This window comes from Eurosta solidaginis, chromosome 2 (assembly GCF_040869045.1).
Source record: "Eurosta solidaginis isolate ZX-2024a chromosome 2, ASM4086904v1, whole genome shotgun sequence".
Lineage (NCBI taxonomy): Eukaryota > Metazoa > Arthropoda > Insecta > Diptera > Tephritidae > Eurosta > Eurosta solidaginis.
The window spans coordinates 116,899,280-116,918,500 of record NC_090320.1 but is presented as its reverse complement, the minus strand read 5'-3'; the positions used below and the strand labels follow the sequence as shown (position 1 = coordinate 116,918,500).

At 39.1% G+C, this 19,221-nt stretch overlaps 2 pseudogenes; both read right to left on the bottom strand.

Annotated features, from left to right (window-relative positions):
* Nucleotides 1-6,289: 6,289 nt before the first annotated feature.
* Nucleotides 6,290-7,276, bottom strand: LOC137241620 (pyridoxine/pyridoxamine 5'-phosphate oxidase-like; annotated as a pseudogene).
* A 186-nt stretch (nt 7,277-7,462) lies between these two features.
* LOC137241618 (probable ATP-dependent RNA helicase pitchoune) lies at nt 7,463-14,379 on the bottom strand (annotated as a pseudogene).
* Nucleotides 14,380-19,221: the final 4,842 nt, after the last annotated feature.

Below are 19,221 nucleotides of genomic sequence, written 5' to 3'. Positions count from 1 at the left end.
ATTGTATTTCGTCCCTCAAATGCCACAAAATTGACACTTCCAATTGGGATGCAATCCTGACTTATCTCTGCTCAACCAAGTTACCACAGAGCACGTTGGCTCTATGGGAGCAAAGTATAGATCATAAAATGGACATATCTAAGTGGCAGGATATGGACAAATTACTGTCTAATCGGTTTCAGACACTTGAAACAGAGTCTGGTTTTACAGGGCATGCCACTTCGAAAGTGCAAAAACCAAACGCGACGCGACAATCGACAGAGGCCCCTACGAAAAGACTTGGTGCCTTTCAAACAAAGGTAGCCAGACCGACGTCAAAGGCAATGTGTAAAATGTGCAAGTCCGCAGAGCACAGTTTACGAAACTGTTCACGGTTTTGCGAGTTAACCCTTCCAGAAAGGATTCAATTTATAAAATCCATAAATGGTTGCCTAAATTGTCTATCCCCAGGACACACAGTGACCAGATGCACCAGCTCCTACAACTGCAATACGTGCCACTCTCGTCATCATACGCTCCTGCATGCGGATACATTACAGAAAAGCACCACTTACAACCCGTCCCAAAATTCCTACGATAATAGGCCCACTACTTCTAGACAGGCATTAGCGAGACAGGAATCAGAAAAGCCAGGTTCAAACGGGAACAAGAATGTGACATCATGTCATACGAATTCCAGCACAGGTGTGCTATTAGGAACTGCTCGAGTACACATTTACTATAATGGTACCGACCTCTCTGCGCGAGCATTAATTGATTCAGGGTCTGAATGTTCTTTCATGATAGAAAGACTGAAACGCAGAATCAATTTGCCGGCGAGGAAAATGCATGCCCAAGTGTCAGGCATCACAAAGCAGTATCTGCTCAAGTTAGAGAGGCATCCACCAACGAATTACGTTCACCATGTGATCCATGCTTCAGTTTGATTACTCCAGTACTGATTCTAGACAAACTTACTGGGAATCTGTCATCCTGCCATATCAACACCATGACTATGAAGGCCTTCCCAGACTTGGTTCTGGCAGACAAGAGTGCATGCCCAAGTGTCAGGCATCACAAAGCAGTATCTGCTCAAGTTAGAGAGGCATCCACCAACGAATTACGTTAACCAGTAGATCCATGCTTCAGCTTGACTACTCCAGTTCTGATTCTGGCCAAACTTACTGGGAATCTGCCATCCTGCCATATCAACACCATGACTATGCAGGCATTCCCATACTTGGTTCTGGCAGACAAGAGGTTCTACGTCAACGAAGATGTAGACCTCACACTTGGTGGAGACATATATCCCCAAATTATAATGAGCGGTCTGAAAAAGAATGTACTTAATACACTTCTGGCCCAAGAGACAGTGTTCGGTTGGATACTAACCGGTTGAATTGTAGCGCCGAGTCCAATGAAGAGCATCGTATCATTTTACAGTGAGGTTGCATTAGACAACCAATTAAAAGCTTTCTGGGAGATAGAAAATATCCCCAAAAATAAAATGCTTAATGAAGAAGAAAGGTATTATGAACAATTATTTAAAGACACAACAAAACGTGATGAAAGTGGAAGATATATAGTTTCACTGCCATTCAGGCAGGATTACCCTGCGAATATTAAACTAGGACCGTCCCCAAAGCGCGCATGTTCACAATTCTTCAGAAATGAGGGGCGATTAAGCGTCAACTATTAGAGCGAGATTCGCGAAGCATTACACTCGGATGGCTTTCCATTGCGCAAGTGGACATCAAATTGTGAGGAAATCCTTCAGGACATCCCCAAAACGGATATGCTCAACGAGGACTTCCTAGCGTTTGAAGAGGCTAGCTCGGTGATGGCACTCGGAATACGATGGAACGCGCACTCAGACATGTTTTACTTTACAGCAGGAGTTTTAGAGAATGGCCAGAACATCATCAAACGCGCAATCCTATCCGCTATAGCCAAACTCTTCGACCCTTTAGGCTGGCTTGCAACAATGGTCGTAGTGGCAAAAATACTTATGCAGAATATCTGGTTAGAGGGCACCGGGTGGGACGAAACTGTCTCCCCAACTACGTTAGAACGGTGGGAAAATTTCACCCAACACTATAGCGAAATAGATAACATTAGGATACCGCGGTGGGTAAATTTTTCACCGGAAGACGACATAGAAATCCACGGCTTCTGTAACGCTTCCGAGAAAGCATATGCGGCAGCGGTATACATGCGCGTGAAAAGAGACGATCAGGTTTTCATACATTTACTTTTAGCAAAAACCAAAGTAGCTCCAGTGAAAACCATCTCGCTACCACGTTTAGAATTCTGCGGCGCCGTGCTGCTCGCAGAAATCATGGAATCAATATTCTGAAACATTCATTTGGGACCAGCCAAAGTTCACCTCTGGACGGATTCAACCATCGTACTCGCATGGATAAGGAAGCCGCCCTGTTCCTGGTCAACCTTCGTCGCACACCGAATCACTAAGATCATCGATATGGTCGGTGGCAAGGACTGGCTTCACGTGGACTCGGAATCTAATCCAGCGGATCTAGGAAGCAGAGGACTACTTGCATCAGATTTGGTCAACAATTCGTTGTGGTGGCAGGGACCTTCTTGGCTGCAAGAAGACAATTCCCACTGGCCAGCACAAGAGACCGAATACAAAACGTCTGTTGAGGAGAAGAGGGAACAAACATATGCCGCGACAAGGGTAGATCAAATCGATATTCTCGACCGATTTTCAAATCTGCCCAGGGCTTTGAAAGTTTTATCCTATGTTAGGAGATTCTATAAATGAACGCATCCTAAAAGTAAAGCAATGTTCCACGAAAGGTCGTGTATAATCTCAGCCGATAAGATTAAGGCAACGACTCAAGCATTAATACGAGTCTGCCAGAAACAATTTTACGGTACAGAATATTGAATAGGGAACCTACATCGACAAAGATGATATTATTAGAACAGGGAGGCGTCTAGCGGCTTCAAAAGACATGTCATACAACGAGCGTCATCCGATCATCTTGCCTTACAATTGTAGGCTGTCTCGCCTTACAGTCATGACGACTCATCATGATTCATTCCCTTCATGGCGAGAACCAGCTCATGGTCCGTGTTATCCGAATCCAATACTGGATACCGAATGTCAAGACCATGATCAGAGCCATCATCCACAATTGCAAAACCTGCATTATTCACCGAAAGCAGGCGCAGTCCGAACTTATGGGTATCCTTCCCTGCGAACGGACTACTTTTATCAGCGCGTTCACCAATACCGGGGTAGACTTTGCGGGGCCTTTCGACATCAAAAGCTACCGCGGTAGGGGATGTCGACTGTCAAAAGGCTACGGGTGCCTTTATTGTCTGTTTCTCCACTAAGGCCATCTACTTAGAAGCCACTAGTGACCTTAGTACCACATGCTTTCTCGCAGCCTTTGCGCGTTTTATCGCGAGAAGAGGATGCCCGAAAAACATCTACTCCGACAATGGTACAAACTTTGTCGGAGCATCAAGATCTTTACGATCCGAATTTAAAGCCTTCCTGGCAGAAAGCCGAGACAAAACAGTCTCAAAGTACAGTCATGAAGCATTGAGCTGGCATTTTTTCCCGTCGCTGCTCCCCATATGGGCGGCGGGTGTGAAGAGCTTCAGAAGTCACCTCAAAAAGATCGCGCCTCCCCATAAGTACACCATGGAGAAATTCCAAACCCTTTTGTGCAGGATTGAGGCGTGCCTCAACTCGCGCCCACTCAGTCCAGGGTCGAATGACCCAACGGATCTGGAACCACTAACCCCAGGACATTTCCTAACGGGCAGCCACCTACTAGCTCTGCCGGAACCAGATGCTAGTGAGAGCACTGCCTCGATGATCAATCGGTGGCAGAAACTCAAAGCCCTCCATCATACTTTCCGCAAGCGATGGAAAACCGAATATTTATCCGAACTTCAAAAGCGTGTGAAGTGAAAGTATCCCAAACAAAATATACAAGTGGGAAATCTCGCTGTCCTCAAAGAGGACAACATATCTCCCAACGAATGCAGGCTGGGTAGAGTGGTCAAGGTACACCTCGGCGAAGATAACCGAGTACGTGTAGTTGACCTTCTGACAGAGAAGGGTCAGGTGAAACGACCATTGGTCAAACTGATCCTCCTCCCAACGGAGGAGACGGATTGATAGAAGGCCAATAGCTCCTCATAACAATCCCTCCGTTCCTCTCCTTCACTCCCTTCCGAACTCCACCTTCCTATCGAGACCCAAAACAAACCCAAATTCACTCGCGTACCCAGAGCGAGGACACCAGAAAATATCCCACAATCGACTCGCTCCCCCGAACGAGGACACCATACCACTCACTCGTTATCCCATAACGAGGATACCAGAAAAGCCCTAACGCAGATCCGCTATCTGCCACAGAACATAAAGGCCTTCTGCCTATTTTATTTACAATTTTCAAGAAGCGACCCCAATTCACTCGTTATCCCATAACGAGGACAACAGAAAAGCCTACCGCAGAAGGGCGAACCGATCTGCCACAGAAAACAGCTGCACTCGTTGGCGCGCAACGAGGCCCATCGCAAGCCTAACGCTGATGAGAAAACTCATCTGCCCCAGATATTAACAGTGGTTTATAATTTTAGAAATCCGAATTAAACCAGTCCGAATATTTAAGAAAAGCACTTGACTATTCCAAACTTCGAATGAAAACCCCCAAAACTTTCAAATAATTTTTAAAATTCTAAGCATTCAGCTTAATAGCGCATTAATTTTGCGTGCAAGGAAATGCATGCATGCATAAATGCTATCCGACTGCATGCAGCGTCGAAACATTGTTTTTTGAATAAATTTAAGAAATATTTTTGGGCGCGTATTAAAAGTCAACCTTCTGTTCCATTGATTCCGTATGTTGGGAACATTCGTCTCCATTTGAGAATTTGGAGAATCGGTTTGTAGTTGGAATATTATGCATATTCGGACCTCGTGAGGTAGTATCAAAAAATGTATTCTGAATATTCTAAATTAACGGTTTATCCGGAACGCCTCCATGGATACTTAACGGAAAAAAGCTTTCCGAAATTTCAGAATAAAAAGGACCGGACGGACTTTACTCCCTGTTTACCAGGACCGCACAAAAATTCAACTCTTCTGTCCTTGACTTTGACAAATTCTTTCGGGCTCAGCAAGGACAGAATATAAAGCTCTAAGACAATAAGCCATTTCCCCTTATTTTTTTCGATTCAATGCGGCTGCTGTTCAAAATCGTCCTATCTTAAAATATTAAAAAAGGGAGGAAAAATTTCCTATTTCAGGATTTGCTACAAAAACGCCCTATCGTGGAATCGTATTAAAGAACGCCTTATCTCAGAATGCTTTTCATTAGCTCACATGGGGAGGTTTTTTGAAACGAACTTTCGGTTGGGGTATTTGGAACAAAATTCTAACGTACGGCGCTCTTCAAACAAATTCTGAAAGAATATAAATCCCTATCAATTCACGAAATATTTTAGTAGAAAACGAATCATTTCCATCCAAACATGTTGGCATTTACAAAATTATGATCACTACTAATGTACTACTAAAGGTGCTTTTCTGCTACATATTTTTGCTAAAGGGGATTGAAGTATTCCCAGTTTTCTCTACTTCATAAAAGCAACCTGTCCGGATTTTAATTTGGGAGTGGCAAAGGAGAACAAGCACCTTGTAATTGAATCATGGTGCAGCCTATGCCGGTTCTCAAAATTCGTTAGTTTCTACTGGAAACATTTTGTTTCACTCGTTAGATCACAATTTTGATGTACAAATTTAGTTGTTAGGGAGCTATATATATTTTTTTGTGTCTAGAAAACGTTACCTCGAATATGTAGCGGGTGCAGTAGTAGTAGTAGGTTTTTGAAGGTGCTTCGTTCCAGAGAAAGTCCTTCGGGCTCAGTAAGATTTGGAATTCCATTTCGTCTAGCATCTCCACATTTACGGTTGCGACGGCGACCTGCACGCAAGCATTGGAGGGTTATTAATTACCATTTAAAACACAAATTTATGCCGAATCTTTCTAAAAGCACTAAAATTTACTCACGTTCGCATACTTTTTGTTTGCTAGCCGGGATCAGCACGCCGTTGTGAATGTTGAGACCCGTCAGACGACGACTGTACGGCTTGTAGGGTAGATGGTCCACCAGGTACAGACGAAAACCCCCAGCTGATTCTTGTCTTTATCGGCTACACGCTCCAAAATGGCTTCTTCAATACCTACGAATAACAAACATGAGGTATTTAGTAGTTTCTTCACAGTTCAGTAAAATATAAAAATTGAACTCTTACTAAATCTATCTAAGGTGCCAAACGCTCATAAACCTACCCATTTAAACCTTTGTTCACAAGTGTTTCATCGATTTACTTCTCAAATCCAGGACCACGTCGAAATTGCATACGATCACGTAATCTATCCGTCTGTCCTGGCCAAAATTCTATAGTATGCTGCCGTATTAGTTAGCCGCCCCAATTGGGTAAGGGTACTTGGCCATTTGGTCCTAATTTTGCTTTCATGCCAATCTCTGGCATCCACATATTCACGTGATGGTATACGTGTACTTCGTTCACTAGCCAAAGCGCCGATTTGTGAGGCACGTGGGCGTTGATGAGAATATGCTAAGGAATCCTTTTGAGGCATCTTCTGGGCCGCATCTTCAATACGAATTTGGCGAAGAAGTGGTAGCCAATATAGTATCGTTGCTACATTTGGATTGTTTGCAATATCTTACGCCTTGGGACTGCCAAAATTGGTGAATAAGCGGAAACCTTCATCAGTGACATCCTTAAGTGAAACACAACGATTTGACAGCGTGCCGCATTCGGTTCCAGCAGTTCCACCGGCAGATACTTGAAACTATGGATAGCATGATGTATTATGTCTCACTTCGTCGTAAAAGCAATCTTCCGAGTTGTCAGCTAAATCAAATGTGAATTCTACAGCATCCGCGATGCGGTTGTTTAATGTTAGGAGTAGCGCTAATGATGATGTTATAAAACTTCATCTAATTGCAGACATAATTTCACACGCACGTTACAGCTATAATGCAATATTTAAGTATTATTTGTTTAACACTGCTATGCAGAAATGAAGTATAGTGCCATGCAATGTGTAAGGAGGGTGATGCTGCGCCTAAATAAAAATTGTGCTTAATTCACGCCAATTAAAAGTAATTTAAGCAATATCTTTGGTTACTTTAATGTATAATTATCGAGAAAATCGATTTGCTTTACTTCCAAAACATCCACTGTTGCGTCTGCAAATTCCATTACCATGCTCGGTTTCATGTTCCCTACCAGCAGCACTGCTTTGCTCTTTTAATTTTGATTAACTATATCCATGCAACTATCTTCACTGCCGATATTAAGGCCATCCTCGGATGACGAAGATGAAAAAGGTTCACAGTCAAAATCTCTGTCCTCATCGCCGATGGGATCATGAAACTCGGTTTTATTTTCATCCTTTGATATTGCCTACGCTGGCTCTTCTTGATTGAGGAAATAATTGTTGGTAATAAGTTTCTCCAACTGTAATTGAATATCTGCAATTTTCGACCAATAAATTCAAACTCATTGAGTGGCACTTTGGCTGCTTTTAAATAACGCAAAAATCCCAATTCTTCTGGGCGTAGCAAGAGTAAAGCATGACCGGAGCTGCCGGTCCCACGCGCAGCCACCTCTGTACATAGTAAACCGCCCTCAGATGCGTTGCAAGATTGGAAAAATGTGGTCGTACGTTTTGTTTGATTCTGTTTACCATGTATATACACTACCGGTAAATCGATAGAATTAAATAATTCGTGATATTTGACAGACATGCAAAAAAAAAATTTACCATTATCTTCTTCCTACGATGCTTTTTAAGAAAAGTAAAAACAACACGTAAACGTTTTTCCGAAGGACACACGATGTAACTTTGTTCCAAGCCGCTAACAGTTGCTACCTCTTTATGATCATTTACACCCACATTGAAAGGCTCCTTTTAATGCCAAATTCGAAAGCGCTTGAATTTTTTCTGTTTGTGTAGCTGAAAACAGCATAGTTTGGCGACGTTTTGGCAGCAAATTAACAATTTGCTTCACCTCTTCCTCAAATCCAATTTCTAATACTCGGTCCACCTTGTCAAGTGTCAAGCACTGCAGGTTTTCATATAGAAAATCAGGTGAATTCTGCAAGTGATCCAGCAAGCCACCTGGTGTAGCTACTAATATGTTAATACCCCTGCCTAGTTGTTCATCCTCTACGTGACGATTAGAACCACCCATCACTAAACCATAAGTGTGATTGTGATGTGCCATTAGCTCTTTAAGCACACCAAACGTTTGCATCGACAATACGATTGTTGGTGATATAATAATCACTCCAGTGCCGTTTTCGTGGCATAAAACGCAATTTCTTAATTAGTTCTACAGTTGGTATAAGTTTTGCTTGAACCGCTACTACGGACGAGCAATGTCTGACTTCATAAATTGTGCTATAATTTGCCCATTGACGGATGTCACACGGTGGCTTCTGTTGTTGAGGTTGCCGCGCCTCAATATACTACGTTATGCATTTTTATTCTCATCTGGTAGGTCCTGCTTGCAGAATGATAGAACCTGCAAAGAAAAAATCCATTAATATCTGCGTCAATAGGCATTGCAAAAGTGTGGCAACTGACGGCGCGGCCAACGCCGCAGTTGGAGCACCACCTTTGCAATGCCGGTAACATAAAAAAAAAAAACAAAAAAACCCGGTGCCCATGCCAATCGACTGGATCGTCACCACCATCCACGCCAGTAACCTGAAAAGAAAGAAAAAATTAATTAATTAATATAAAGAAATATATACTAGTAATCAAATTAATTCAAAAGCTCCACCAAATACTTACATTTTCTTTAGGACAATATGCGCAATAATAGTACTACAGCCACGCGCTGTAGTAGAAGAATGAGAACGGGAAAAAATCTTTCGATTGTAGTCCCGTTCGTTTCAATTCATATGTACATTTTTCAATTGCACTTTTGTGCGTATGAATGTTCACTTTTATATCTGGTATACATATACCAGTGCGCGGACTTTTTATAAAAGGAACGCTGGTAAACAAGAAATGAAAATAGCAGTAGAAGTTGGTAGTTGGGAGTTTATATTTGTACCAAAAAATTCCCAATTTATTGTAAAACAAACAAATCACCAAATAAATCACATACCAAAACGTCTAACTACCACAACAATTTTCCAATGAACCTAAATCTTGCCACAAAATAACCTATTCCGGCATGTTATTGGGAAAAGTATTCACACACGCAAAAAGATGACAATAGCGGCGAAAATTATTTGCGTTCTCAGTTACTACATATATTTCATAAACAAACTTATTTCCGTTTTGAATTTGTGCACAACTTTGTTCAAATTTCGTTGGGGTGGTTAGTGTAACCGCCTAATATTAGTTGGTAGTGCTCAGCAATTAAATACGTTTACAAACTGATCACAGTATTTGTTCTCAATGCGAAGATACTGAAATATTGGTAGATTTTGGGCCTCGGTGGTAGTAGTAGTATAAAATTAAAATGGGTCAGAAAAGTTAGTAAATCTACCAATGCGGTAAGGTCCGTGCACTGACTGTCCATATACTTATACCAACGTATGTACATATGGGGTATTCCATCCCATTTCGATCACTTTTGAACCCGACCCCTTTAGAATTGGCTGAACGTTTTTCTTCTTTTTCTAGCTTACGCTTTTTCTAGCTTAAGAAAGACGTTTTTCAGAATTTTTTCAAATTTTTTCATCCAACTCACAAAAAGATATGAATTTAAAAAAAAACACCGTTTTTGTTTTCAAAATGCTATAACTTTTTCAAAAATTGACATTTTGGGATCTTTTTTTTTTTTAAAAATGTTTAAAGTTTTTTTTCAATTAAATAAAAAAAAAAAAAAATCGGCCCGGGATTAGTGGGGATGATTGCAGAATAGATTGAAGTTTTTTATGAGAAAAAAAATGACGAAATTCTAATAACCTCGAAAAACTGAAAAATTACAAAAAAAAACTTTAAAAATTTTTTTGGATTTTGTCCGAAAAGTTCATTTAAAAACAAATTAAAAAAAAAGAAGATCCCAAACGGTCAATTTGTGAAAAAGTTATAGCATTTTGAAAACAAAAACGGTGTTTTTTTTTTTAAATTCATAACTTTTTTTGAGTTGGATGAAAAAATTTGAAAAAATTCTGAAAAACGTCTTTCTTAAGCTAGAAAAAGCGTAAGCTAGAAAAAGAAGAAAAACTTTCAGCCAATTCTAAAGGCGTCGGGTTCAAAATTGATCGAAATGGGATGGAATACCCCATATATATGCCGAGTTTTTAAATGTACATTATATTAGGGATGCATAAAAGATGCAAACGGGTACCCAAAAACCCCGTTTCTGACAAATCGGTATCGGAGCCAAATACACTGCGGGATCCGTGTCATTTGCTAAATGCCGTCAATTAAACTGGAGAAAATTTGAACAAATAATCGAAGGGCAATACAAGAAATAAAAAATTATACGCTTTATAAATTTCTCCCCCCTTCCAAAACAAACATTTTTCTTTTTTTCTCTTTTTCTTTATATGGCATACAAATTTTGCAGTCCAAACATTTTTTTTGCGGCGGGCAGGAAAGTTGTTGGTTTTTAGCACCAACAACACAAATAACAACGACTCAAAAGAACCCACGTAATACACTCTCTACCCGGTTCGGTACCAGAATGGGCGAACCGAAAATCGTAAATGCTCATTTTTCTGCAGCACTAGTGTGCCCGTGGCTAACTAAAATGCTACCGGGTGACACAACAATAATAACATTAGGGCACTAAAGACCCACACACATAGCGCCCATTTAAAGAGGCCATGCACATAACATGCGCTGAATGCATATGTTCTTAGGGAGCTACCGCTGTATTTCCCCTACGCACGCGCTAATAACATTTCCCAAATCTCTATAATAAAATTAGGGCCTACTCGCCACCGAACGCGTGACATAGTTATAATAAATCAACGAGTTCCCTTCATTTATTCCATCTTCTCTAAATAGAATGACTCGTTACGCTTCGCTACGAAAGAGGACCGAGCGCCAGGCCGCCCGCTACCCGAAGCCGTGCCATTTATGCAAAGCGCACATCCTATCAGGTCGTGTCCGATATACCGCGCTAAGTCCCCACTGCAACGACTGCGGGAAATTATTGAAGTCAATTATTGCCAGAACTTTCTGTCGATGGTGCATCGTGCCCGAGACTGCACGAGTCAGGGCAGGTGCCGAAGATGTGGCAGCAACCATCATACCATGCTGCACCTGTCGATGGAGGACTTGTCGTCCGAGCCAGAGCCGCCGAAGAGCTGGAACCAGCTGGTCATGGAAGAAGAGGAAGAAGGGTATGAGCGGATGCCCCCCGATGCAAGAGGTGGACGACAGGACGATGGATGAGGCGCTGTTTCTCCGCGCGTCCGAGTCGGCCTTTACCGACGAGCAACATCTACCATCCGGGAGTGGAGCGGGCACCCATACAGTGCAATCAGACAGTAGGAGATTGGACCCCCGGCCGTTCCGACCCCTACTAGCCCACGAGCGACGAGAGAAAAGTGGAGCGGAATCACGGCCTTTCCGCCCACCTACGAAACGACGCCCACGAATACATCGAGAGCGTAGACTGGCCCCTCGGCCGCGCCAGCTACGCGCTATACGAAATCTTCAAGAAGAAAACCGGACGGTAGACTGGCCACTCGGCCGCGCTAGCTACATCACAACGTTCCTTCCGGAACGGGGTCATTCCGGCACGCACTACAGCCGGGCCAACCCTTCGCCCAATGGCTACTCTGGCGCCGACTGCGGTCGTGAAGGTGGAAGCCGGGGGGGTTTACATCTCATCCGTGCACTCATTGATGAATGTTCCCCCCGCACAACGATCGACCGCAGGCTGGCGCGAGAGTTAGCACTGCCGACAATCAACGCCGCCGGCGAAACCGGCTGCTTTATTAGGTTCAGGGGCAAGCATGGACAGAGCAAGACGGTGACAACACATGCAGATTGCGTTCATGATTTCAAGCGCGTCAGCCCAACCTATCACGTCGACCCCCGCGTCGCAGCTCCTTACGAGCATATCCGACTGGCGGATCCACAATTTTACGCTTCCACACCTATCCACCTTGTTCTCGGCGCCGACGTCTATGCCGTATATCTGTTTACTACTTTTCTCAATCCCTAGCCTTAGGTAAACATGGCTCAGGCCTCTCATCATGACGGGAAAAGTGGCGAATGACCGAGGCATCAGCAACCAAGCTCGCACACTAGGCAAACCATCTTGCGTGCCGCCAAGCCGGCGGACTGGCCGTCGTTAGGCTAAGTTAGATATTATTAGTTATAAGTTTTTTATTTTCTTTCTCTTCGTCACGGTCGGTGATCCTTGGAGGACTGTGAGGTTGCGTACCGCAAGGGGGCGGCATTTTTAGGCCCAATGCCTTACTTTTACTTGATTGACGGCGCCCCTCCCTAACGTTTTAATAATACTTCCAGCCACCCACACTCACGCCGCATTTGTGTGCATGCATGCACATGCATGCGTTTCATACACATGCAAAATAAATTTATAGATATATTTTTATATATTTGTTTATTAAAGCTATTCTTTTCAAGAATATTTCTTACAAAGAAAATTTTTGATAGATAAAATGAAAATCTAAAATCATTTTTTTATGAATATAAGAAAACATTTCTCATACAAAGTTATTTAAAGTTTATAGTAATAATTAACTTAAAAATTACAATTAAAATTAATCATAATATAACTTCTCCCTCATTTAAATTAAAATACACCTGTATTTTATCAACTATTAAATATGTTTATAATACAACAATTAATAATAATAAATTTGAAATTCATAAATTTAAAAATTAATTAACCTTTATCTATTTCTTTGGTATTAAGAATGCCTTCAAATTTCAATTTCCTTTTTATATTCGAAGGGTGAATGTTATATAATTTGTGAAATTTATATTTGGGTTCTTGTTCATGTCTAATTTATTTATAATTTTTAATAAATCCTTGTTTCCTACTTTCAACGTAATTTTCATTCATCAAATAATGTTTTATATTTATACTTTTGAATTCATTATCACAAATTAATTTCTGAAAATGTCCACGTTGAGATTTATAAAGTCTTAATTTTTCAATTATAGTTTGATTATTCCTATCTTCTAAATAATAAGCTGTTGCAAATTTAGAAAATCTATCAATAAAAGTTAAAAAATTTGATTTAGAATTTGTATAAATATCCATATGTACAATTTGTTTAATATCAGTTGGTGTTTCCGTTAATTTAAATTTGTTCTTAATTGGATTTCGATCGTATTTCGTCCTATTACAAACATATAGTTATTAATATATTTATGGACTAAAACTTTCAAATTCGGTATATAAATTAGTCTTTTAAGTCCCTCATAATTTTCAGCTACTCCTGTATGTCCTGTCTCATTTTTATGATAATTATGTATATATTTGTAAGCATCCTTTTCTGTTTCAACGTCTTTAGCAAAAAAAAATAAAATTTATATTTTTATTATGTTTGTACATTTCAATAATCTTATTTTTCAAAACATTATATTTACTATTATCTAATTCACAAAATATTCCAATTTTACCTTAATCAATATTTCTTCGTAATATATTTTCAAAATTATTTTCTAAGTCCAAAGAATTTAGAAAAATCTTTGTTTTATTATGTTTAATTTCTTTTTCTTTTCGTTTATCATCTGTCAATATTATTTGTACTTGAAATCTATTTACTACAGTATCTAATATTTTTATAAAAATGTTACTATTATCTTCTTTAGAATTAATTGTTTCTAAATCGTCATTTACATTATTAAATAATGATTCTCTAGAAATCGATAACACATTGATTTCATTTGTATTTGCATCTATTCTACTAAGAAAATCAGCTACTTGATTTTCTTTACCTTGAATATAATTGAGTGTTATATTAAATTCACTTAACTTTATTAGCCATCTAAAAAGTCTTGGATTCATAGCTTTGCCTTGATATTTTAAGAAAAGCCATCGTAAAGGTTGATGATCTGATAAAATTTCAAATTTTGTACTATAAAGATATGGTCTAAAATAAGCCGTTGCCCAAACAATTGCTAAAAGTTCTTTTTCTGTAACTGAATAATTTTTTTCATGATCATTTAATGTTCTACTGGCATAACATATAGGATGTTGATTCTGTTGTAAAACAGCACCTATTGCGTTAGCACTTGCATCAGTAATAAGTTGAAAAGGTTTATTAAAATTTGGATGCTTAAGTACTGGTTCTTCCGTTAGTAATTTTTTCAACTTTTCAAAAGCATTAATATAATTCGAATCGTTTAAATCTAACTTCATGTCCTTTTTTAAATACTTTATTAGCGGATAAGCTACCTTTGAATAATCTTTAATAAATTTTCGATAATATCCTGTTATACTTAAAAATTATTTAATTTGTTTAACTGATTTCGGCAATTCAAGTTTTAAAATTTGATCTATTTTAGCGGGATTTGGCTTAACTCCTTCTGATGTTAAGACATGTCCTAAATACAATGTTTCTTTTGCAAAGAATTTACATATATTGATTTGAATTCGAAGATTTGCTTCCTTTAATTTTTGGAAAACCTTTTTTATATCATTTACATGCTCTAGGAAACGAGTTGAAAAAATAAGTATATCATCTAAATATACAACACAAATTTTATTTATCAAATCCTTCAGAACAAAATTAATAAGCCTTTGAAATGTTGCAGGAGCATTCTTTAAACCGAATGGCATACGGACAAATTCATAGTGTCCATATGGAGTAGAAAAAGATGTTTTAATCGATCTTCTTTTTTAACTAAAATTTGGTGAGATCCTTTTGCTAAATCAATAGTTGTAAAATATTGTGAACGTCCTAATTTATCTAAAAGATTTTCGATATTTGGGATTGGAACTTTATCATCTATTGTTATATTATTTAAAGCCCTATAATCTATAACAATTCGCCATTGTTGTTCCCCACAATTATTTTTTTTTTTTAGGTACAATCCATAAAGGACTACTGTAAGGAGAATTACTCTCTTTTATTATTCCTTGACTCATAAATAAATATGTAGATATATTTTTATGTATTTGTTTATTAAAGCTATTCTTTTCAAGAATATTTCTTACAAAGAAAATTTTTGATAGATAAAATGAAAATCTAAAATCATTTTTTTATGAATATAAGAAAACATTTCTTATACAAAGTTATTTAAAGTTTATAGTAATAATTAACTTAAAAATTACAATTAAAATTAATCATAATATAACTTGCATGTGTGTGTGTGCAAGTTGTCAGCACCCATGCACGTATATGTAGGGGCGGTGGTGTGTGTGGCTTTTCCCCTTCTTAACACCAGAGGACTTTTTCGCGGCTTAGCGGTTGTCATCAACGGGACAACCGGCCTCTTTTATGATCGACCGCCAAGCAGTTCACCCAGGATCACCATCGTCATTTTGCGACATTAAGGTAACATTATACCCATTGTATATTTTTTGCACTTTGAATTAAATATTCTTTTATAACGAGGAAATCCTCTTTGCGTTCTTTATTTATTTCGAGTGAACCACACCAATCCCGAGATCGACCCGTGTGCGCCAGCCCATTGCCGGTTTCCGACGCACCCAGGCCGAACACTACTTATGTTTTTTTTTTCTTTTCTTAAATAAACAACAAGTAAGGAAGGCTAAGTTCGGGTGTAACCGAACATTACATACTCAGCTGAGAGCTTTGGAGACAAAATAAGGGACAATCGCCATGTAGGAAAATGAACCTAGGGTAACCCTGGAATGTGTTTGTATGACATTGGTATCAAATGGAAGGTATTAAAGAGTTTTTTAAAAGGGAGTGGGCCATAGTTCTATATGTGGCCGCCATTTCGGGATACCGCCATAAAGGTGGAACAGGAGTGACTCTTTTGTGCTTTTACGGAAACCAAAGGAAAGGCGTTAATTAGTATTTTAAAAGGTAGTGGGCCTTAGTTCTATAGGTCGACGCCTTTTAGAGATATCGCCATAAAGGTGGACCAGGGGTGAATCTAGAATGTGTTTGTACGATATGGGTATCAAATTAAAGGTATTAATGAGGGTTTTAAAGGGGAGTGATCTTTAGTTGTACATGTGAAGGCGTTTCCGAGATATCGACCAAAATGTGCACCAGGGTCACCCAGAACATCATCTGTCGGGTACCGCTAATTTATTTATATATGTAATACCACGAACAGTATTCCTGCTAAGATTCCAAGGGCTTTTGATTTCGCCCTGCAGAATTTTTTCATTTTATTCTACATTGTACGATATTGGTATGAAATGAAAGGTGTTAATGAGTATTTCTAAAGGGAGTGGGCCTTAGTTCTATAGGTGGACGCCTTTTCGAGATATCGCCATAAAGGTGGACCAGGGGTGAATCTAGAATGTGTTTGTACGATATGGGTATCAAATTAAAGGTATTAATGAGGGTTTTAAAAGGGAGTGATCTTTAGTTGTACATGTGAAGGCGTTTCCGAGATATCGACCAAAATGTGCACCAGGTATCGCTAATTTGTTTATATATGTAATACCACGAACAGTATTCCTGCTAAGATTCCAAGGGCTTTTGATTTCGCCCTGCAGAACTTTTTCATTTTATTCTACGTGATATGGGACGTGTCACACCCATTTTACAAACTTTTTTCTAAAGTTATATTTTGCGTCATTAAACCAATCGAATTACAATGTTTCATCCCTTTTTTCATATTTGGTATAGAATTATGAAATTTTTTTCATTTTTCGTAATTTTCGATATCGAAAAATTGGGCGTGGTCATAGTCGGATTTCCGCCATTTTTTGTGCCAAGATCAAGTGAGTAAGTACGTGAGATAAGTACGTGAACTAAGTTCAGGAAAGATATATCGATTTTTGCTCAAGTTATCGTGTTAAGGGCCGAGCGGAAGGACAGACTGTAGACTGTGTATAAAAAATTGGCGTGGCTTCAACCGATTTCGCCCATTTTCACAGGAAACAATTATCGTCATAGAATCTATGCTCCTGCCAAACTTCACAAGGATTGGTTAATTTTTGTTCGAATTATGGCATTAAACGTATTCTAGACAAATGTAATGAAAAAGGCGGTTATCGCGCCTTACATTTATTTATTTTATTTTTTATTACATATATAGTAATAATAGTAACGTTGCTGCCAAATTTCATCATGTTATCTTCAACTACTGTCAAGACTGTCAAATTACGGCTTTCAAAACTTTCAAATTACCTTCTTTCAAAAGTGGGCGGTGCACGCCCATTGTCCAAAACTTTACTAATTTTATATTTTACGTCATAAGGTCAACCCACCTACCAAGTTTCATCGCTTTATCCGTCTTTGGTAATGAATTATCGCACTTTTTGGATTTTTCGAAATTTTCGATATCGAAAAAGTCCGATTTCGTTCATTTTAAATAGCGATCTGAGATGAGTGCCCAGGAACCTACATACCAAATTTCATCACGATACCTGAAAATTTACTCAAATTATCGTGTTTACGGACGGACGGACATGGCTAAATAAATTTCTTTTTTCGCCCAGATCATTTTGATATATAGAAGTTTATACCTATCTCGATTAGTTTATGCCGTTACGGATTGCGAACAAAGTTAATATACTCTGTGAGCTCTGCTCAGCTGGGTATAAAAATTTAAAACGTACTTCAAAGGGTAAGAAAGGTAAAAACAAAATTAAAACTACTTTGATTCAATTATAAAACAATTCAAAAGAAGGAAATATATATATATATATCCAAAAGAAAGATAATAATAAAATAATAATAGATCAAATTAAAAAAAAAATGATGACTTAATAACTGAAAACAATACAACCCTTACCCCAGACAAATAGAGTAATTCAATATATAAACGTGTTGGTGCTAAAAATTCACATGTATTTGTATGTTTATTTGTAAATGAATATATGTACTTGTAAGTATGTGTAGATATAGTAAAAATATATAGTTAATATGGGATGGTACTCAACGGCTTGTAGGTAGGGTTGCGGACTGTTAAGACTGCTGAGGGTGTATTGTTGCTAATGATGTTCTGGCTCTCGTTTACCTTCCGGTTTGAAGCACTGTGTAGAGCTGGTTTATTGGTGTTCTCCTCTATCGGAATGATGCGAAGTTCAGTATTAATTTGTAATTATACTTTCTCCGATGTTAGTAGTAATAGCCTTTTGCTCTAAAATGTACGATGGGAACTATAATATGCGCCACTGTAATTTGTGGATTGTTTCATACAGAAATGGCGTGATTCACCAAACACCAGATCTTCACGTTTGACTGGGCTGCGACCCTTATAATCGAAGGTACTACACGCAGCTGCTAAATAAAAGACAGCTTTCTGTATACTTTAGTTTTTTCACTATATTTCGATTTTTTGTAGGTTTTGAATGTATAACTTAAGGCGATTCTATATGTAGAATATATATCCAATAACTAATTTAATTTTATTATAAACAGATTTGGCGCACAAACTATATGCATTTGCAACTGATGAGTTATTTTGTTTGTAAACCAGATTTTCACCACAAAACTACACAAGTTTGCACCAATAGCAATGCCGATAATAATTAATAATGAAAACTTTTGATCAACAGGCGGTTTTACGAAGTAAAATTATGACAAAATCGCGAATTTATAAATTTGTTTTTTTGAAAAGCACAAGATGATGATTTGGTGTTTTTTATGATAACAATGAGAATTCTTTTTAAATGATACAAAAGGTGGTGGTTTTTTGACAGGTGGCGATCATGCCGGATCGCGGTGTAGCAGAGTGTGGTGGAAGCCCCCACAGTCCCGGCATCGTTCGTTTGAGTTGCAGTCGTGGGTGCGATGCGATAATGCTAAACAATTTACACAGAATTTGTGTGCCTTGACGATGGTCATACGTTGGTGAGCTGGCATTGCCTTGAAAAGAGGGCACTCCGACAGAGCGTGATGTTGCAGACATAGCCGGCACTTGCGGAAATCGGCCACCGCGGGGTTGATGCGTCGTGACGGGGCTGCGGGCACCACGACTCGCGATTCCAGCGAACGGCATGGTGCGGGCACAGGAGGGCGCTGACGATCCATCTGAGGAAGATAGGATAAAATTACGTCTTAGTCATTTGTGAGGTTGGGAGTAGAGTGTTGGTAGGGGTTAAGATTAT